Consider the following 22,732-nt stretch of genomic DNA (forward strand, 5'->3'; position numbering starts at 1 on the left):
CTTTCAACCTGACGTAATTGCCTGTAGGAAAGAGTCCTCAATTTGCCCTTATCAGCACGCACACGTGTGTACTGTGAATCAGCTACATACTTCTTGATTGCCAAGACACTTCATCCTGATCATCGCACAATGTTGATTGTAGTCATGCCTTGACCTAAACACTCCACAATTTGTTGCTTCTCAGCAGCCGACACATCCTTTTTCTTTCCCATTTTGGCAGAAAATGTAGGCTGCTTAATAATGTGAGACAGCCTTCTTAAGTAGTCTTGCCTTTCATTGGACACACCTGCCAAACTAATTAGCACAGGTGTCTGCAATTGCTTACAGTGATATAAAGAGCCCTGACACACATCACCATCAATGAGTTTAACTGACAAACAAACAAATTCTTCCCTTATCACTCCTAAACACTTTTTGCATAATAATTTGGAACACAGTGTACATGTGCTTTTCCACAAAACACCAGTGGTTCACGTAGTGAATCTTACAGTTCTAACTTGCCAACCGTGGTCTGTATGGAGTTGTTCAATAAAGGGCCCAAAATTAAGATAACATAGATGGGAGAGGTCTCTATGAATAGGAATTCCTAAGTATTTGATACCCTGTGAGGGCCAGGCAAAGGGAAAGTTGGACTGGATGGAATCCTATATGGATTAGGGGAGGGAGACATCGAGGGCCTCAGACTTCGCTGCATTGATTTTAAAATTTGACCATTTAACAAAGTGATCTATTTCAGCCATAACAGAATGGATGGATATATGTGATTGAGTGATATATACTAGGACATCATCAGCAAATAGAGAGCACTTGTACTCGGTGCCTCCCACCTCAATCCACCTAATATTGGGGTTATGGCGAATTGATGAAAGCAGGTGCTCCGTCACTAGGATGTATAAGAGAGGGGACAGAGAACATCCCTGCCTTGTCCCATTGGTGATTGTGAAAGGTGATGAAAATGTTCTGACGCGCCCCCTGGGCCTTGGGACACCCGGAGCCGGACCCTTTTTGGTGGATGCTGGTGGTTGTAGTCTCCGTGGCGGCGACCCGGTTCCGTGGCTCAGGGCGGTCAAACCAGTGGCGGAACTATTTATGTGGTTTTTATGTTTAAATGTCCGACTACGCCACCCGTGGATTGCGGTCAGAGTGAACCGCCGCTCCAGGGCAGACCGCTGAGGCTGGTGTTGTGGGTGCAGCAGAGCGTAGCATAACTCCCCACGGGAGGAGTATAGCCTCAGGGAAGTGTATGCGGAGGATGGGGGTGATGGTGCAGGGCAGCAGCAGTAATGACACGGAGTCAGTGATGCAGTCCAGGGCCTTTACTCACAGTTCTTATTATCCAGACCACGTCTGCAGGTAACGGCTGCCCACGTCGTACTGTGCTCACCAGGTGAGGGGCTCAGACAACTCCCAGATAACTTTGGAGTGCTTCACAGGACCCCCTTTGTGTGTCCTTTGTCTGGCCTTTCTTACCAACCCTTCTGTCCGGCTGCCTCGGGCCTCCTCTTGGTAAACTTGGCACCAGTTTCCCTGACCCTATGTGGTGCCTTCCTAGCGGGTGTAGCGAGGGGCTGCGCCACATAAAATGTCACAGCCTCCTGTTTCTAGCTGAGGGTCGTTTCCTGCCTCCACTAGTTTCGGGGACCGGTCTCCCCCTTTGGCCTGACCCCTCCACGCAGGTGGATTCGGGCGTGCGGTGGCGACTCGCCCGTCCGCACCCCTGAGATCCCTTCGTTCCTCGTTCCTGGAGCCTTCTCCGCTCCTCTTCCTTCCTTCTCCCTCTTCCAGGCCTGGGCCTCTGTTACTAGGCCCGCCTCCGGCGCAGAGCTCATGCAGAGCCCCTGCTCCCTGCCACTTCTGCTCAGACTTCTCTGCACTGAACTAAGATGGTGCCCACCTTTTATACTCCCTTCTCAATGCACCCAGGAACTGCTTCCTCCCTGCTCCTGCACTACAGGGTTCCCCTTCCTCAGTGTTCCCTCCCCCCACTCCAGCCAGGGACAGGGACTGTCGTGCCCATCTCAGGGGCATATTGGTCGCCCTGCCCCACGGCAATGTGGTGTAATGCATGCAGGTGTTGGGTCCTGATCCACACTACATCCTTACCTGAGAGTGAGATATCACACCTCTGGGTGAGGTGCAATACCTCTGTAGCAACGGAGCCCTCAGGGTGCTACAGTTCCATTTATCTTCAGCCTAGGTGACGTATTGCGATACAGGGCCATGATTTTGGCTATAAAAGGGTCCCCTAGACCCCTACCCCAAGCTTTTTAAGAGAATCATATATGGCGTGCCAGGAGACTCTATGGAATGCTTTCTCAGCGTCCAACGAGAGTATCTAATTACAAATTTTTAACTGCATCTAGCCCAGGAAATACTTTGTGCCTTGTAGCAGTGTCTGCTAGTCAGCGGATTATCCCGGCTGTTAAGCAAGTTACACCACCTGTAGTTTGGACACTTCATTTTTTCAAAGGAAATGCTTCGGGACCACGGGATACTCAGTGAAGAGCATCAGGAGGCACCCCAAGGCATAGGGGCTCGGACTGGCAGTAGGATGCCTTGCGGTGGACAGCCGAGCTCGATCCTTATAAAAGCTTTTTAACTGCAGCAGCTTTAGTGGACGCTACTGGAGCTGGAATTACGTGGCTGCTGGCATGAGACTTGCCCTCCAATAGATCCTTGTAAATGGATTTAAAGTGTATTTATTCAAATTAGAGAGACAATTTAAATTAAAAAGCTTAGACTGCCTCCACCACAGGGGGGCTCGCTCGACCCACCAGCGGACAGGCACCAGTATTGGGAGAGGGGGGCTGGCCGTCAGGGTTCACCGCGGCTCTGGCACAAACCCGGCGACACGGAGGTGGCACGGGCAGGAGCGGACTGAACGTGTCGGCTTCTCACTTTTTGTATTTTAGAAGGGTATGACATGCCTATATCTGTGTCTCCCCCTCCTTTTACTCCTCCACCTCTTTTCTTTTCGCATGACTATATGTACTTGTCACTTTTCCATGTGTTAGTTGTGTCTTCTGAGCAGTTTGTCAGCTTTTGGACACCTTTGAAGGTGTTTTCTATGTGTTTCTATGTGTTTTTGTTTGCCTGCCATTGGTTTTAACGGTGTTCGAAGGTGTTCGACGAACAGTTCGACGAAAAGTTCGGCGAACACACGGGTGTTCGACGAACCGAACCGAACTCGAACACTACGGGGGTGGCTCAACACTACTTAGGAGCCTTGAGTAATGCAGAAATTCTTTTGTTAACTTGGCCAGATCGGTGCCTTGCCACAATTCTGTCTCTGGGCTCCTTGGGCAGTTCCTTTTCATCCCATGAATCTCATTTGTAAATTTACTGGTGCCATACAAAGGGTTAATTAGGGAAAACTCCTATTTAGACCTTGCAAAAACTGACATAGAAAGCTGGAGCTAAACATCCCACAGTATAAAGAAACATTGTCAGAGTGAGTCAATTAAAAAATATCCATTTTATTAGTGCATAACATTAAAAATCTTCATCAAGAATAGAAAAAATGTGTATATATAGAGTACTTCTAGGAAAGGTTTCACGGTAAAGACACAAGAAAAAACGCATGACAGTTGCAGAAAAAATCACATATATCAGAATACTACAAGTAGTAAAGAGTAAATAGTGGAAAAAATGATGAGCAGCAAGTCATGAAATAGTTAACACTGCTAGGAAAACATACTCCTTCAAAGTGATTACGAGAAGGTCCTGCCTAATGTGAGCTCTGTTCCAGAGTTTCAGATATAAAGTAAACTAAGTGTGTTACTATCTGAAAAAGTGGCAAGTGCATATACCTATGTGTATGAGAATCGGCTGTAAAAATAATGATAACAAGCCGAGCATGGAGCAGAAATAGCAGGACCAGATTTATAGTTTAGACATGCTTACCCTCAGAGTAATAAATCTGTCCTGACTGTCACGCAGCCCCGATGCGCATTTTGCATATCTTGCTTCCTCAAGGGACTTGGACATGAATCTCATTTGGTCTGACATGCACTGTAAGCTGTGAGTTCTTATATAGACTGGTGTGTGCCTTTCCAAATCAAGTCCTAACAGTTTAAACACAGCTGGACTCCGATGAAGGAGTAGAACCATCTCAAGAAGGATCACAAGGAAATGAACAGCATGTAACATAAATACACTGCTCAAAAAAATAAAGGGAACACTCAAATAACACATCCAAGATCAGAATGAAATATTCTCATTGAATACTTAGTTCTGTACAAAGTTGAATGTGCTAACAACAAAATCACACAAAAATCATCAATGGAAATCAAATTTATTAACCAATTGAGGCCTGGATTTGGAGTCACCCCCAAAATTAAAGTGGAAAAACACAGTACAGGCTGATCCAACTTTGATGTAATGTCCTTAAAACAAGTCAAAATGAGGCTCAGTATTGTGTGTGGCCTCCACGTGCCTGTATGACCTCCCTACAATGCCTTGGCATGCTCCTGATGAGGTTGCGGATGGTCTCCTGTGGGATCTCTTCTCAGACCTGGACTAAAGCATCCGCCAACTCCTGGGCAGTCTGTGGTGCAACGTGACGTTGGTGGATGGAGCGAGACATGATGTCCCAGATGTGCTTAATTGGATTCAGGTCTGGGGAATGGGCAGGCCAGTCCATAGCTTCAATGCCTTCATCTTGCAGGAACTGCTAACACACTCCAGCCACATGAGGTCTGGCATTGTCCTGCATTAGTAAGAACCCAGGGCCAACTGCACTAGCATATGGTCTCACAAGGGGTCTGAGGAGCTAATCTCGGTACCTAATGGCAGTCAGGCTACCTCTAGCGAGTACATGGAGTCTGTGCGGCCCTCCAAAGAAATGCCACCCCACACCATTACTGACCCACTGCCAAACCGGTCATACTGAAGGTTGTTGCAGGCAGCAGATCGCTCTCCACAGTATCTGCAGACTCTGTCACGTCTGTCACATGTGCTCAGTGTGAACCTGCTTTCATCTGTGAAGAGCACAGGGCACCTGTGGAGACTTTGCCAATCCTGGTGTTCTGTGGTAAATGCCAAGCTTCCTGCACGGTGTTGGGCTGTGAGCACAACCCACATCTGTGGACATTGGGCCCTCATACCACCCTCATGGAGTCGGTTTATAACCGTTTGTGCAGACACATGCACATTTGTGGCCTGCTGGAGGTCATTTTGCAGGGCTCTGGCAGTGCTCCTCCTGTTCCTCCTTGCACAAAGGCGGAGGTAGCGGTCCTGCTGCTGGATTGCTGCCCTCCTACGGCCCCCTCCACGTCTCCTTGTGTACTGGCCTGTCTCCTGGTAGCGCCTCCAGCCTCTGGACACTACACTGACAGACACAGCAAACCTTCTTGCAACAGCTCGCATTGATGTGCCATCCTGGATGAGCTGCACTACCTGAGCCACTTCTGTGGGTTGTAGAGTTCATCTGATGCTACCACGAGTGTGAAAGCACAACCAACATTCAAAAGTGACCAAAACTTCAGCCAGAAAGCATTGGTACTGAGATGTGGTCTGTGGTCCCCACCTTCAGAACCACTCCTTTATTGAGGGTGTCTTAATAATTGCCAATAATTTCCATCAATTGTCTATTCCATTTGCACAACAGCATGTGAAATTGATTGTCAATCAATGTTGCTTCCTAAGTGGATAGTTTGATTTCACAGAAGTTTGATGTACTTGGAGTTATATTCTGTTGTTTAAGTGTTCCCTTTATTTTTTTGAGCAGTGTATGAGTGTCTGAGCAAAGGGTCTGAATACTTATGACCATGTGATATTTCAGTTTTTATTTTTTAATAAATTTGCAAAAATTTCTACATTTCTGCTTTTATTTCAGGCAAGATGGGGTGCAGAGTGTAGTTTAATGAGAAAAAAATGAACTTTTTAGAATATACCAAATGGCTGCAATGAAACAAAAACTGAAAATTTGAAAGGGGTCTGAATACTTTTCGTACCCACTGTATATATACATACATATATAAATATATATATATATATATATACATATATAAATATATATATATATATATATATATATATATATATAGTACAGACCAAAAGTTTGGACACACCTTCTCATTTAAAGATTTTTCTGTAATTTCATGACTTTGAAAATTGTACATTCACACTGAAGTCATCAAAACTATGAATTAACACATGTGGAATTATATACTTAACAAAAAAGTGTGAAACAACTGAATATATGTCTTATATTCTTGGTTCTTCAAAGTAGCCACCTTTTGCTTTGATGCCTGCTTTGCACACTTTTGGCATTCTCTTGATGAGCTTCAAGAGGTAGTCACCGGAAATGGTTTTCACTTCACAAGTGTGCCCTGTCAGGTCTAATAAGTGGGATTTCATGCCTTATAAATGGGGTTGGAACCATCAGTTGTATTGTGCAGAAGTCTGGTGGATACACAGCTGATAGTCCAACTGAATAGACTGTTCGAATTTGTATTATGGCAAGAAAAAAGCAGCTAAGTAAAGAAAAATGAGTGGCCATCTTTACTTTAAGAAATGAAGGTCAGTCAGTCCGAAAGCTTGGGCAAACTTTGAAAGTGTCCCCAAGTGCAGTTGCAAAAACCATCAAGCGCTACAAAGAAACTGGCTCACATGAGGACCGCCCCAGGAAAGGAAGACCAAGAGTCACCTCTGCTTCTGAGGATAAGTTTATCTGAGTCATCAGCCTCAGAAATCACAGGTTAACAGCAGCTAAAATTAGAGACCAGGTCAATGACACACAGAGTTCTAGCAGCAGACACATCTAAACAATAACTGTTAAGAGGAGACTTTGTGCAGCAGGCCTTCAAGGTAAAATAGCTGCTAGGAAACCACTGCTAAGGACAGGCAGCAAGCAGAAGAGACTTGTTTGGGCTAAAGAAGATAAGGAATGGACATTAGACCAGTGGAAATCTGTGCTTTGGTCTGATGAGTCCAAATTTGAGATCTTTGGTTCCAACCACCGTGTCTTTGTGCGACACAGAAAAGGTAAATGGATGTACTCTACATGCCTGGTTTCCACCGTGAAGCATGGAGGAGAAGGTGTGAAGGTGTGGGGGTGTTTTGCTGGTGACACTGTTGGGGATTTATTCAAAATTGAAGGCATACTGAACCAGCATGGCTACCACTGCATCTCACAAATGTTCTTCTGTGTGATCCAAACACCTCAAACTTTGATTCGTCTGTCCATAAAACTTTTTTCCAATCTTCCTCTGTCCAATGTCTGTGTTCTTTTGCCCATATTAATCTATTCCTTTTATTAGCCAGTCTTAGATATGGCTTTTTCTTTGCCACTTTGCCCTGAAGGCCAGCATCCCAGAATTGCCTCTTCACTGTAGACGTTGACACTGGTGTTTTGCATATTTTAATGAAGCTGCCAGTTGAGGAGCTGTGTGGCATCGATTTCTCATACTAGAGACTCTAATGTACTTGTCTTGTTGCTCAGTTGTGCAGCTGGGCCTCCCACTTCTCTTTCTGAAGGGAGTAGTACACACCGTTGTAGGAAATCTTCAGTTTCTTGTCAATTTCTCGCATGGAATAACCTTCATTTCTAAGAACAAGAATAGACTGTCGAGTTTCACATGAAAGTTCTCTTTTTCTGGCCATTTTGAGAGTTTCATAGAACAAACAAATGTAATGCTCCAGATTCTCAACTAGCTCAAAGGAAGGTCAATTTTATACCATCTCAAATCAGCCAGACCGTTTTCAGGAGGGCTAACATACTGGTGCAAGGGTTTTCTAGGGTTTTCTAAACATCCATTAGCCTTCTTACACAGTTAGCAAACACAATGTACCATTAAAACACTGGAGTGGTGGTTGTTGGAAATGGGCCTCTATACACCTATGTAAATATTGCAATAAAACAAGACATTTGCAGCTAGAATAGTCATTTACCACATTAACAACGTATAGAGTGTATTTATGATTCATTTAATGTTAACGTCATTGAAAAAAATGTGCTTTTCTTTCAAAAATAATTAAATTTCTAAATGACCCCAAACTTTTGAACGGTAGTGTATATATATATATATATAAATATATGTATATATATTGTCATCTATTACATTTTAAAAATTACAAAAAGGAAAATAGGTTGATGTAAAAGTCTGGGCACACCGTGGAGACTTCTGTGCTAACATAACTTTAATCAAGGTTTCAGACGTTAGTTAACCTGTGGATTATGGATTGTTCACCAACATCGAAACGCAAAGAATCAAATTTTATTACAAAGTGACCATATAATGATAATAACCAACGGAACGTTTCGTTTTGGCTAATTGCCTTTGTCAAGATTAGCTATTTAATAAAAATATGTATACGCCAAATTTAATAAAGGTCACAGAAAATGAAATTATATATATACAATATATATATATATATATATATATATATATATATATATTACAAATATAATTATCACGTGCAAACTGATATGAAATATAGCCAAACGGAAGATCACTTTTTTCCAGACATTAGGGGTCATATTCTAGCGTAAACGTGTGCCTGTAAAATAAAAATATATGAATATACGATAAGAGATAGGAAACAATCCTTATAATAGCAACAGTGGAAACAGGCAATCTAAGGACCCCAAGGCAATGAAAAATGGAGTAAAGGGGAACGAAAGAAGGGAGGAAATGCTGAGAACAAAAGATACCAAAATCTTCCAAGTAAGTAATGAGGGAGGAAAAGAGGGGATAAAAGAAAGGAGGAACAAAAAAGCTATGAGATAATAAGCAATAAGGTAGAACCATAGAAATAACCATAGATTACCAGAAAACTCAAGTTTACAACTGGCAGGTGTTAGAACCTTGCTCTTAGTTTTTTTTCCTTTGCTGGTCACATGACCATGTTGGCCTATTCAATCCTGCTCCGCCCTTCTGGCTTTGCTGGACTTCATTGTATATCTACTTTCTAGCTAGCCTGTGCTCTGTGTCTTGCTCTGTTAGTTTGCTTGGTCTTCTGACCTCTATGTTCTATATATTTTGTTTGTTTGTCTGTCTGCTACTATTTCTGTTAGGAGGTGTCCCATATTCCTCCCAGTCCTTAGTACTTGTAGGGATTCCTTCCTCACATCTATAGGTCTCCGTACAGACTAGCTTAGGACTTTAGCAGGTCTGATCGCAGGATCAGGTTCCCTGTTACATCGTAGGGATTAAGCTGAGTTCTATCGTAGGGACAGATCTCCTCTCTTTCCTTAGCTCTGGTAGCAGAACATAACAGTAAGTCCAGCCAGCAAATTCTCTAAGGAAAGATTTTTCTGTTCCATCATGGTGTCGGTTCAGGATTTGGTTCATCGCCTGCAGGGACTCTCTCTGGAGGTGGCCGAGCTCCGTCAGCACGTGAGTAACTGTCCTGGAGCACATTTCTTGGAGCCTAAGGTATGTTTGCTGGATTTATTTTTTGGTGAACACCGAGAATTTTTTTCATTCAAAAATGCTTGCTTATTGTATTTTCGTTTGAGACCTAAGTCCTCTGGGGATGAATCCCAGCGCGTAGGGTTCATAATGTCACTTTTGCGCAAAGAGCCTCAGGAGTGGGCCTTTTCTTTGCAACCTAGTGATACATGCTTCAGATCAGTGGATAGTTTTTTTTCTGCTTTGGGACTATTATATGATGATCCTGACCGTGTCGCATCAGCTGAGACTAAGTTGAGACGTTTAAAACAAGGATCAGGTAATGTGGAAAAATATTGTACTCATTTCCGTCGTTGGTCTACTCAAACAGGGTGGAACGATTCTGCTCTGAAAAGTCTATTTCTTGCTGGGCTCAGTGAAAGGGTTAAAGACCTGCTAATTGCTTATCCTACACCTGAAGATTTGCAACAGGCTATGCAATTAGCTATACGGGTGGATAGAAGACTGAGTGCAAGGGTTAATGAGAGCAAATCCTCTGCTATGTCAGTTTCTGGTTATGAGAATGTGTGTACTAACAGTGGTGAACCGATGGAGATTGGATCGGTGGCACCTCGCTCTCAAGAAAAAGACCGTTGATTTTTTGAAGGCTTGTGTTTCTATTGCGGAAAATCTGGTCATTTGATTAAAGGCTGTGAGCTTCGTATGAAGAAAGAAAAAAAAATGGTCAGTCATGCCCGTATTGCCTGTTTAAATTCCAAGGGTGTATTTTTAGCTGCTTCCACGATTGCTCAGGAAAAATTAATGGAATTTCGGGTGTTTGTCGATTGTGGGTCTACTCTGAATGTTATTGATGGGGGATTCGTGGAAAGACTCAATTTAAAACCTGAACCTTTATCATCCCCCATTGCTGTGGTTTCTGTGGATGGTTCCCCTTTGAAGAATATTACTCTCAAGGTCTGTGAATTTCCTCTCACTATTAATGGTGTTCACCATGAGAAATTGGATTTGGTAGTGTTGAATAACTTGCCTTCTCCAGTAATATTGGGATTGCCCTGGTTAAAATTTCACAATCCTGTACTGGATTGGTCTACCAGTGAAATTAAATCCTGGAACCATAAATGTTATGACAAGTGTTGTAATGGGCGTATTGCAGCTTTGGATAGGGGAGAATTGCCTGTTCCTATTCAGGATTTTTGGAGAGTTTTTTCTGAGAAGGAATCGCAGGTTTTGCCTCCCCATAGAGACTATGATTGTTCTATTGAATTTGTCCCTGGAGCGACTCTTCCTAAAAGTCGTTTATTTAACCTTACTATTCCTGAGAGGAAGGCTTTGGAGGAATACATACAGACAAGTTTGGCCGCCGGTCACATTAGGCCCTCTAAGTCTCCTGTGGCGGTTGGATTTTTTTTTGTAAAAAAAAAGGACGGCGGTTTACGTCCTTGTCTGGATTTTCGTGAGATTAACAAAATTACTGTACGCAATCCTTACCCACTGCCATTGATTCCTGATCTGTTTAACCAGTTAATGGGGGCCAAGTGGTTCTCTAAAATTGACCTTAAGGGGGCATACAATCTGTTGCGCATGAAGGAGGGTGACGAATGGAAGACTGCTTTTAACACTCCTGTGGGTCATTTTGAGAATCTGGTTATGCCTTTTGGTCTTACTAATGCTCCTGCATTTTTTCAGAATCTGATTAATGACATCCTTAGACCTTTGATCGGTAAAAATGTGGTTGTGTATTTGGATGACATTTTGATTTATTCGCCGGATCTGGAGTCTCATTGGCGGAGCGTGCGTGAGGTATTACAGTTATTAATGGACAATTCGCTTTTTGCTAAACTGGAGAAATGTGAGTTCGCTGTACAGAGAATTAGTTTTTTGGGCTACATTATCTCCAGCAAAGGTTTTGAGATGGATCCGGTTAAGGTTCAGGCTGTGCAGGAATGGCCTAGGCCTATTGGTTTGAAATCGATACAGAGGTTTTTGGGTTTCGCCAATTACTATAGAAAATTCATAAAAAAAATTTCTAGTATTGTCAAACCTCTGACTGATCTCACCAGGAAAGGTGCTGATGCGGTTCAGTGGTCTTCTGAGGCCATTGAAGCTTTTGTGTATCTCAAGGAGTGGTTCACCTCTGCTCCCATCCTTATGCAGCCTGATGTTACTAGGCCGTTTTTGGTTGAGGTTGATGCTTCCTCTGTGGGGGTTGGCGCAGTATTGTCTCAGGATAACGGGGATGGATTACATCCCTGTGCCTTTTTTTCAAAAAAATTTTCGGAGACTGAACTGAATTACGATATTGGTAATCGGGAATTATTGGCTATTAAACTCACATTTGAACACTGGCGCCACTTCTTGGAAGGTGCGGAATTTCCCGTTCAGGTTCTTACGGATCATAAAAATCTGATATATCTTGATGCTGCCAAGCGCCTGAATGCCCGTCAGGCTAGGTGGGCACTGTTTTTCTCGCGGTTTAATTTCTCCGTTACTTACATCCCTGGTACTAAGAATGTTAAGGCGGATGCCTTGTCTCGCAGTTTTTCTCCCATAGTCGGTGCTGAGAAAGAGGAGAACATTTTACAAGAAGGTGTTGTGATAGCTGCTTTGGACTCCGTTTTGGAAAATGAGATTCTTAAAGCACAGGAGAATGCCCCTTCTAACACTCCTCATGGGAGGTTGTTTGTGCCTGGGACCTTTAGGAGAGATTTGTTTGTTGAGTGTCACGAATCTCGGTTGGCGGGTCATCCCGGAATCTCTGAGACCAAGAGACTGGTGGGTCGCAGTATTTGGTGGCCTGGATGGCTGAAGGAAGTCATTAAGTGGGTGCGTCAATGTACTATATGTGCTAGATCTAAGTCCTCACATACTCCTGCTGCGGGTTGCTTTGTCCTTTGGAGGTTCCCAGTGCTCCTTGGACACATTTGGCTATGGACTTTATAACTGACCTTCCCCCCTCTGAGGGTTTTACTGTCATCTGGGTGGTCGTGGACCGTTTTAGCAAGATGTGTCACTTGGTTCCTTTCGTCAAACTGCCCTGCGCTAAAACTCTCGCTAAGGCCTTTGTCAAGGAAATTGTCAGACTTCATGGCGTTCCTACTGACATTGTTTCTGATAGGGGTCCTCAGTTCGTGGCTCGTTTTTGGCGTGCCTTTTGTGATAGGTTGGGAGTTCATTTGTCGTTCTCGTCCGGATATCATCCTGAATCTAATGGCCAGACAGAAAGGAAAAACCAGGATGTTGAGCAGTTCTTGCGTTGTTTTGTGGCAGACAATCAAGAGGGGTGGTCTGAGTTTCTGCCACTTGCTGAATTTGCTCTGAACAATCATACATCTTCTTCTGCTGGTTGTTCGCCTTTTTTTTGTTGTTCTGGGAGACATCCGTCGTTTGGGTCGTTCTCCAAGTTGGGATCTGCCGTGCCTGAGGAGGAGAATTTTTCCGGTGATTTGGAGAGAGTTTGGACGGATGTGCGTGGTAATCTTCAGGAGGCCAACAGAAAATCTAAAGACTACTTTGATAGGAAACGACAGGAGGTTTTGTTCGCTGTTGTTGACATGGTTTGGTTGTCCTCTAGGAATCTGCGGTTGAGGATTCCTTCAAAGAAATTGGGTCCCAAGTTTGTAGGGCCCTTTAAGGTGCTTCAGGTTGTCAACCAATCTGCTGTTAGGTTGGAGGTTCCTACCTCCTGGAGAATTAATCCGGTATTTCATATCTCTCTGTTGAAAAAAGCTGTTGTATTGGATTGTGACGCCTCTGCCTCTGTTCCTCCGGTGGTGGAGGACGGGGAATATGAAATTTCTCGCATCCTTAACTCTAGACGGTATAGAGGTAGTTTGCAGTATCTTGTGGCCTGGAAAGGTATCGGTCCCGAGGATAACTCTTGGGTGAGGTCGGATGATGTTTCCGCGTCCAGACTTATCAGAGCGTTTCACAGGAGATTTCCTGATAAGCCTGGTCCTAGGGGATCCGGAGGATCCTCTTAGAAGGGGGGGTACTGTTAGAACCTTGCTCTTAGTTTTTTTTCCTTTGCTGGTCACATGACCTTGTTGGCCTATTTAATCCTGCTCCGCCCTTCTGGCTTTGCTGGACTTCATTGTATATCTACTTTCTAGCTAGCCTGTGCTCTGTGTCTTGCTCTGTTAGTTTGCTTGGTCTTCTGACCTCTATGTTCTATATATTATGTTTGTTCGTCTGTCTGCTACTATTTCCGTTAGGAGGTGTCCCATATTCCTCCCAGTCCTTAGTACTTGTAGGGATTCCTTCCTCACATCTATAGGTCTCCGTACAGACTAGCTTAGGACTTTAGCAGGTCTGATCGCAGGATCAGGTTCCCTGTTACATCGTAGGGATTAAGCTGAGTTCTATCGTAGGGACAGATCTCCTCTCTTTCCTTAGCTCTGGTAGCAGAACATAACAGCAGGATCCCAATTTTTTTCAGGACCGTAGATTTTATCGTCAGCAACAAGGAGGGGTGGACGAAAGCATCACCACATCCTGCATGCAAACGAGATCTCAGGTACTATAGAACCTATTGTGTACAATATTTCCTCAACCAGCCTATCCCCTGTGGAATCTTCAATAGTACAAAAGGGTCTCACCTTTTGCCCAACACCACGATTTGATGACTTCACTCCGAATCGGGAATTACACCGTTTTTCTAGAACATTGAGATTAAAGGCACACTTTTCCCTCCTGGAATCACAGCAGAGGGGGAGTGATCCCCCGGGGAGTTCAGAAATCTTACCATCTATGACCCTGTTTTCTTTGAAACAATTGAATTTATTTATCGATACCTAGCTCATTGCAACCTCCATGAATATACCATCCAGTGGAGACATATACTGCTTTGGTACGTAAGGAAGTAGACACAATTCTAGGAAATATCAGAAAAGGAACTATTCAAATCCAAAAAACTGTACACAACTGGAGGAATGATCTTTGAGTTGAAAAATAATAAGAATATTGTCATAAAACCAGGTGATAAAGGGGGTTCAATTGTTACTAGCTATTTATCCCTTTCTACACCCGGGTGGCGAGCATTTTTATTGGTATATGGTCTCCCATGCTGGTATTTGTGCTGCCCCCATCCTGGTATTTGTGCTGCCCCGATCTTGGTATTTATGCTGCCCCCATTCTTGTATTTGTGCTGTCCTCATCCTGTTCCCCTATCCTGTTATGTGCTGCCCTCATCCCTATTCTGGTATGCATGGAACCCCTCACCCCCAATCCTGGTATGCATGGCACCCATCATCCCCAATCCTGGTATGCATGGCACCTCTCACCACTAATCCTGGTATGCATGGCACCCCTCATCCTTATCCTGGTATGCATGGCACCCCTCACCTCCAATTCTGGTATGCATGGCATCCCTCACCCCCAATCCTGGCATGCATGGCGCCCTTCATCCCAATCCTACCATGTATGGCGCCCCTTATCCTGGTATGCATGGCTCCCTCATCCCTATCTTGGTATACATGGTACCCCTCATCCCTATCCTGGTATGCATGGCACCCCTCATCCCTATCCTGAAGTGTATGGTACCCCTCATCCTAGTATGCATGGTACCCCTCATCCCTATTCTTGTATACATGGTACCCCTCATCCCTATCTTGGTATGCATGGCTCCTCATCTGAATCCTGGTATGCATGGCCCCCCAGATCCCTATCCTGGTTTGCCTGGTACCCCTCATCCCTATCCTAGTATTCATGGCACCCCTCATCCCTATCCTGGCATGCATGGCACGCCTCATCCCTATCCTGGTATGCATTGCATCCCTCACCCCCAATCCTGATATGCATGGCACCCCTCATCCCCAATCCTGGTATGCATAGCACCCCTCACCCCCAATCCTGGCATGCATTGCACCCCTCATCCCAACCCTGGCATGCATGGCACCCCTCATCCTGGTATGCATGGCTCCCTCATTCCCAATCCTGAAATGCATGGTACGCCATCCCTCATCCCTATGCTGGAATGTATGGTAACCCTCATCCTTATCCTGGTATGCATGGCACCCCATCCCTCATCCTGGTATGCATGGTACCCCTCATCCCCATCCTGATATAGATGGTACCCCTCATCCCTATCCTGGTATGCAAGGCCTCTTATCCAAAACCTGGTATGCACGCCTCCCCCAGATCACTTTCCTGAAATGGATGATACCCCTCATTCCCCAATCCTGGTATATGTGGCCCCCTCATCCCCCAATCCTGGTATGTATGATCCCCTCATCCCCCAATCCTGGTATGCATGGTCTCATCATCCCCCAATCCTGGTATGCATGGTCTTATCATCCCCCAATCCTGGTATGCATGGTACCCCTCACCCCCTAATCCTGGTATGCATGGCACCCCTCATTCCCAATCCTAGCATGCATGGCACCCCTCATCCCAATCCTGGCATGCATGGTGCCCCTCATCCTGGTACGCATGGCTCCCTCATACCCAATCCTGGTATGCATGGCATGCCTCATCCCTCTCCTGGTATGCATTGCATCCCTCACCCCAATCCTGATATGCATGGCTCCCCTCACCCCCAATCCTGGCATGCATGGCACCCCTCATCCCAATCCTGGCATGCATGGTACCCCATCCCTCATCCCTATCCTGGAATGTATGGTGCCCCTCATCCCTATCCTTGTATGCATGGCACCCCATCCCTCATCCTTATATACATGGTACCCCTCATCCCTATCCTGGTATGCATGGCCCTTTATCTGAATCCTGGTATGCATGCCTCCCCCAGTTCCCTATCCTGGTATGCATGGTACCCTTATACCCCAATCTTGGTATATGTGGACCCCTCATTCCCCAATCCTGTTATGTGCGGTCCCCTCATCCCCCAATCCTGGTATGTGTGGCCCCCTCATCCCCCAATCCTCGTATGCGTGGCCTCCTCATTCCCCAATCCTGGTATGTATGGTACCCCTCATCCCCTAATCCTGGTATGTATGGTCCTCTCATCCCCCAATCCTGGTATGCATGTTCTCATCATTCACCAATCCTGGTTGCATGGTACCCCTCAACCCCCCAATCCTGGTATGCGTGGCCCCCTCATCCCCCAATCCTGGAATGTGTGGCTCCCACATCCCCCAATCCTGGTATGTGTGGCCCCCTCATCCCCCAATCCGGGTATGTGTGGCCCCCTCATCCCCAATCCTGGATTTTGTGGCCCCCTCATCCCTCAATCCTGGTATGTGTGGCCCTCTCATCCCCCAATTCTGGTTTGTGTAGCCCCCTTTTCCCCAATCCTGGTAGGTGTGGCCCCCTCATCCCCCAATCCTGGTATGTGTGGCCCCCTCATCCCCTAATCCTGGTATGTGTGGCCCCCTCATCCCCCAAACCTGGTATTCATGGTACCCCCCATTCCTTTCACGCTGAACACATACGAAAAAAAAATAAACACTTATACTCACCTTTCTTCCCTGTGCTCCAGTGCTGCGGTGTCCTGTTCTGTGAGAGGCCGGGGGAGGAGTGTGACGCCGGAGTACGCGCGTGCCCATACTGCAAATGTGTCTTCAGTAAAATTGTGCCGGATAGCGCTATGCGCATGCGCCGATTCCGACGCCTTCACTCCACCCCCGGTCTCCGGCGAGAAGAGAGGCGCCATGGCAACGCTCCTCCCAGTCTGGTAAGTATGTAAGTATGGCGCTGGAGATCGCGGTAAGCGTTCAGTGCCTACGCATACCACGATCTCTGGCGCCATATACACTCCTCTTACCTGTAAAAGCTCCATGCGTGCTTCTGTCTGCAGCCAGACTGCGCGCCGCACATCTGTCTGCATGTCTGTAGAGGCTTCAGACAGAGACACGCATCCCCGGTTATATTATAGATTATGGACAAATCTAAATATTTAGCTGCGATACACTCCCAGTTATCTAACAATGATGTCTATTTACCTTTACCCCATGATCGCACATGGGAAATATCCAGAGAAATTCAGAATCTAATTAAACAGTTCAGAGATCGGGGATTTATTGATAATAAATTGAGTGAATTTCTGGTGAATGTACATCCCATTACACCAGTTTTCAACACCCTACCCAAAATTCACAAAAATCTCCACAACCCCCTAGGTCGACCCATTGTGGCCTCAACAAAGTCATTACTTTCTCCATTAGCAATTGCTTCAGAAAAGATTCTAACCCCCTTGATACAAAGCATACCGTCTTTTCTTAAAGGGTAGCTGTCACCCCCTTTGGCGATATCAGACCCCTACTATGGGCATACAGGTTATAGAAAAGTAAATCTATACATACCTATATGGCCCATAGCAGAAATCTCATTGCAGATAAAAGCACTTTAATCAATTCTTTTTTCCACAGGCTTGGTGTCCAGGCAAACCCCTCCTATCTGCTTACTATTCCCCTAAATCCCCACCTCTCTGCTTAATTATCATATCCCCCCTCCCCTGCACGTCACATGGCCCTATTCCCAACTTTGTCATATTGGGTGGATTTTGAGTGATAGGGCCTTTCATAAAATTAGACTGGAAGAAATGAGAACTAAATTCAGAAACAGGGGTTACCCCCAGCACCTTCTCCAATACCCTAGACCCTCTATTCCAATTAGTTCTCAGAAAAACACCTAGGATCTCTTTCGCCAACGCCCATCACCCACTGATGAACTTGGTTCATCAGACCATTAAAAAACATTGGCCTTTATTGCACCAATCCTATCTGGAAGTTAGGGAATTCTCCACATCTCCACTCGTGTCATAAAAGATGTATGAATTTACGTAACTGGTTGTTAGAGCTGATATTGGTTCTCGCATTAGGGTGAATCCTCAAACGTTTCTAGCAACCCCTAAGACGGCACATTTCCTTGCCTTCACTGTCTTCAATGCTCTAATGTCACCAATGGAGAGTTCTTCACACATCCCAGATCTGGAAGGAATTTTCGGATCAACGCCCTTTATACATGTGATTCTTCATTTGTTATTTACTTAATCAAGCGTCTGTGTTGTCTCGGATATGTTGGGGAGACAACCTAGCATATCTGAGACTGCATTTAACAACATAAATCTACCATAAGATGCAAAAAGACGTAATTGGCAATCTGTGCTCATTTTATCATGCCTGGACATAATGTCTCCCAGCTTCGTTTCCAAGTGTTGGAAAATGTCCCAATACCACTACATGGAGGCAAATTCTAAAATTTAAAAAAAGAGAATCCTTTTGGATTTTCAAACTGAACACTTTGGAACCAAACGGGCTGAACAGGGAATATGAGGTACAATATTAAGATTTCTGATTATGTCCATTGTCATTAAGATTGCCTTGTATACCTACATACCACAGGAACTATAGTCTACTAATGTAACTCTTTACTGTTAAGTTCACAGGCTCCATAGAACTTTTTTCTCCTTTTCCTTCCTTCTATTTATTTTTACATATCCTTCTTTTTCTTTTCTTTTTTCCCATATAGATTCATTTTCCTAATTTTTCCCTTTTTTCTCTTTCCTTCTCTCTCTTATTTCTCCCTCAACTACATCCACGGTGTCTCTATTCACTCTCGAATGCCCCTTTGCTTTCAGCTACAGTTTTCCTTGCACTGCGCAGATGCATGGTGGAACGCAATTCACCCCTCGCTTCCAGCAAGTCCCGATGCATCGATTCCGATAAATGGCGGTGACGTAATTTCCGGTCGGCAATGAAACGCAGACCAAGCCTCAATCCTGGGCTATGGTAGTGTGCTATCCTCAATTAGGATCTCCTCTTACACTTCCACCACCTGTAGCTTGTTCCTCACACCTCCTGACCCATATATAATGGGGCACAAGTCCCACACACGGACACACTGCGTACATCCACGTGGCGGTATCACATAGATGCACCCTTCTGAAATTCCTGGTCCTAAAACCTTTATTGAGCATTTCTATGATTCTTACTTACAATGGTGGCCAAAAGTATCGGCACCCCTGCAATTTTGTCAGATAATACTCAGTTTCTTCCTGAAAATGATTGCAATCACAAATTCTTTGGTATTATTATCTTAATTTAATTTGTCTTCAATGAAAAAACACAAAAAGAATTGTCCTAAAGACAAATTGGATATAATTCCACACCAAACCTAAAAAAGGCGGTGGACAAAAGTATTGGCACTGTTTGAAAAATCATGTGATGCTTCTCTAATTTGTGTAATTAACAGCACCTGTAACTTACCTGTGGCACCTAACAGGTGTTGGCAATAATTATATCACACTTGCAGACAGTTAACATGGATTAAAGTTTACTCAACCTCTGTCCTGTGTCCTTGTGTGTACCACATTGAGCATGGAGAAAAGAAAGAAGACCAAAGAACTGTCTGAGGACTTGAGAAACCAAATTGTGAGGAAGCATGAGCAATCTCAAGGCTACAAGTCCATCTCCAAAGACCTGAATGTCCCTGTGTCTTCCGTGCGCATTGTCATCAAGAAGTTTAAAGCCCATGGCACTGTGGCTAACCTCCCTAGATGTGGACGGAAAAGAAAAATTGACAAGAGATTTCAACGCAAGATTGTGCGGATGGTGGATAAAGAACCTCGACTAACATCCAAACAAGTTCAAGCTGCCCTGCAGTCTGAGGGTACAACAGTGTCAACCCGTACTATCCGTTGGCGTCTGAATGAAAAGGGACTGTATGGTAGGATACCCAGGAAGACCCCACTTCTTACCCCGAGACATAAAAAAACCAGGCTAGAGTTTGCCAAAACTTACCTGAGAAAGCCTAAAACATTTTGGAAGAATGTTCTCTGGTCAGATGAGACAAAAGTAGAGCTTTTTGGGAAAAAGCATCAACATAGAGTTTACAGGAAAAAAAAGAGGCATTCAAAGAAAAGAAGATGGTCCCTACAGTCAAACATGGCGGTGGTTCCCTGATGTTTTGGGGTTGCTTTGCTGCCTCTGGCACTGGACTTCTTGACCGTGTGCATGGCATTATGAAGTCTGAAGACTACCAACAAATTTTGCAGCATAATGTAGGGCCCAGTGTGAAAAAGCTGGGTCTCCCTCAGAGGTCATGGGTCTTCCAGCAGGACAATGACCCAAAACACACTTCCAAAAGCACTATAAAATGGTTTGAGAGAAAGCACTGGAGACTTCTAAGGTGGCCAGCAATGAGTCCAGACCTGAATCCCATAGAACACCTGTGGAGAGATCTCAAAATGGCAGTTTGGCGAAGGCACCCTTCAATTATCAGGGACCTGGAGCAGTTTGGCAAAGAAGAATGGTCTACAATTCCAGCAGAGCATTGTAAGAAACTCATTGATGGTTAACGGAAGCGGTTGTTCGCAGTTATTTTGGCTAAAGGTTGTGCAACCAAGTATTAGGCTGAGGGTGCCAATACTTTTGTCTGGCCCATTTTTGGAGTTTTGTGTGAAATGATCAATCATTTGATTTTTGCTTCATTCTCTTTTGTGTTTTTTCCTTGTAAGCAAATTAAATGAAGATAATAATACCAAAGAATCTGTGATTGCAATCATTTTCAGGAAGAAACTGAGTATTATCTGACAGAATTGCAGGGGTGCCAATACTTTTGGCCACCACTGTATTACTTATCAACTAGTAGTTTTTTTTTTCTTCCTTTCTTTTTTCCCCTCTTTTTCTCCCTCTTATTACTTACTTGGCAGATTTTGGTATCTTTTGTTCTCATCAATTCATCCCTTCTTTCGTTCCCCTTTACTCTATTTTTCATTTGAAACTTATGCTTTGGGGTCCTGAGATTGCCTGTTTCCACTGTTGCTATTATAAGGATTGTTTCCTAACTCTTATCGTATATTCACATATTTCTAGATTACAGGCACACATTTACGCCAGAATATGACCCCTAATGTCTGGAAAAAAGTGATCTTCCTAATTTTCATATGAGAATGCTTTTTTTTTTAGTTTTACACACTACTGTAATGTGCCAATAACCATGTTAAACTGTATGGATGACTAATTGAATCGAGAAAAAAATTATGAATGTAAATATTTTGAATGTGTAGTGTATGTACTTCTACACTCATAAAGGCTTTGCAGAAAGTGCAAAGCCGGGAAAAAATATAAGGAGGGTCATCCATAGACTCCAGAAGTGCAACAACTGGTAGGCCTCATTCAAAAATTTTAAAGTGTAGTTGCTTTACTCCTACACTCATGAAAGCTTTTCACAAAGTACAAAGCCAGTAAAAAATTCTAAGGAGGGTAATACAGTCTGCGTCCATCGTCTTAAGTGTCTCATCGCTTAAGTGTACAAATATGAATTAAACCAGATGTTAATATGATGTATACACACTGTACCTTGTCATCTGCCACCATCACACTCTAATCAGCATGTCTATTCATCTATTCTGCCTACAGGTATGTGACCCAACTTTCCCACCCTGATTTTTCCCTACCTCTGCTTCTACATGCACATGGTAAGTGACGCAACTTTCAAATCATGATTTCTCCCTATCTCTGCTGCTACATACACATTGTATGTTACCCAACTTTCCATCCTGATTAGTGATGAGCGAGCATGCTCTGTACTTGAGATTTACGAGCATGCTCGGGTGTTTTCCGAGCATCTTCGGCGTGCTCGAATGTTATGTTTAAGTCTCTCCGTGTGCATGATTTGCGACTGTTAGACAGCTTTAATACATGTGAGAAATGCCTCTCCAACACAACTTTCCCTCTTTCTGACCACAATCTACTTTCATTCTCCTCTCTCTCTTCTCCAGGTCCACAACCCCCACTCCACAAACCTGCACACCCTCGCAGAAATCTTAGACACCTTGATCTACACTCACAATGTGAATCCCTTCTCCCTCTTACAGACATAAGTTCCTTGCACGACGCAGATGCTGCTGCCACTTTATATAACACCACAATAGCTGCAGCTCTTGAATCTGTTGCCTCTCTCACACATACCAAAGCTCACTCAATCAACAATCAACTCTGGCACACTAGCCTGACTAAAGAGCTGAGGCGGGCTTCCAGAGTTGCTGAGCAGAGATGGAAATATCCCACTCCAACGAGCACTTCATTGCATTCAAACTGTCCCTCACTACTTTACAGTCCACACACACTGAAGCAAAACAATCATACTTCTCATCTCTCATTTCCTTCCTGACTCATAAACCTAAACAGCTATTCAACACTTTCAATTCTCTCCTCCATCCCCCAGCTCCTCCTCCTTCTCTACTCTGAAGACTTTGCCTCATTCTTCCAGCAGAAGATTGATAATATCTGAGCAAACTTTGGCCTACAACTCCCACAGCCCCGCCTCACAACTACTCAGCCCTCCTCCTCCAAAACCAGCTTCTCCACCATTACGGAAGATCAACTTCTGCTCTACTCTCAAGATCACATCTCCACCACCTGTGCACTCAACCCGATCCCATCCCACTTCAACCCAAACTTCACCACAGCCTTTACACC

General features: G+C 44.4%; 1 long non-coding RNA gene across 1 annotated transcript in view; it reads left to right on the plus strand.

Annotated features, from left to right (window-relative positions):
* LOC141251438 (uncharacterized) overlaps nt 1–22,732 on the plus strand; it is a 38,262-nt gene that overhangs the window by 12,073 nt on the left and 3,457 nt on the right. Inside the window, exon 2 of the long non-coding RNA XR_012313183.1 lies at nt 21,671–21,729. This is a non-coding gene — a long non-coding RNA (uncharacterized lncRNA). The remainder of the gene's footprint in view (nt 1–21,670; nt 21,730–22,732) is intronic.

Source organism: Phyllobates terribilis, unplaced genomic scaffold (genome assembly GCF_046119375.1).
Source record: "Phyllobates terribilis strain yellow unplaced genomic scaffold, ASM4611937v1 Scaffold_2__4_contigs__length_985480577, whole genome shotgun sequence".
NCBI classification, from domain to species: domain Eukaryota; kingdom Metazoa; phylum Chordata; class Amphibia; order Anura; family Dendrobatidae; genus Phyllobates; species Phyllobates terribilis.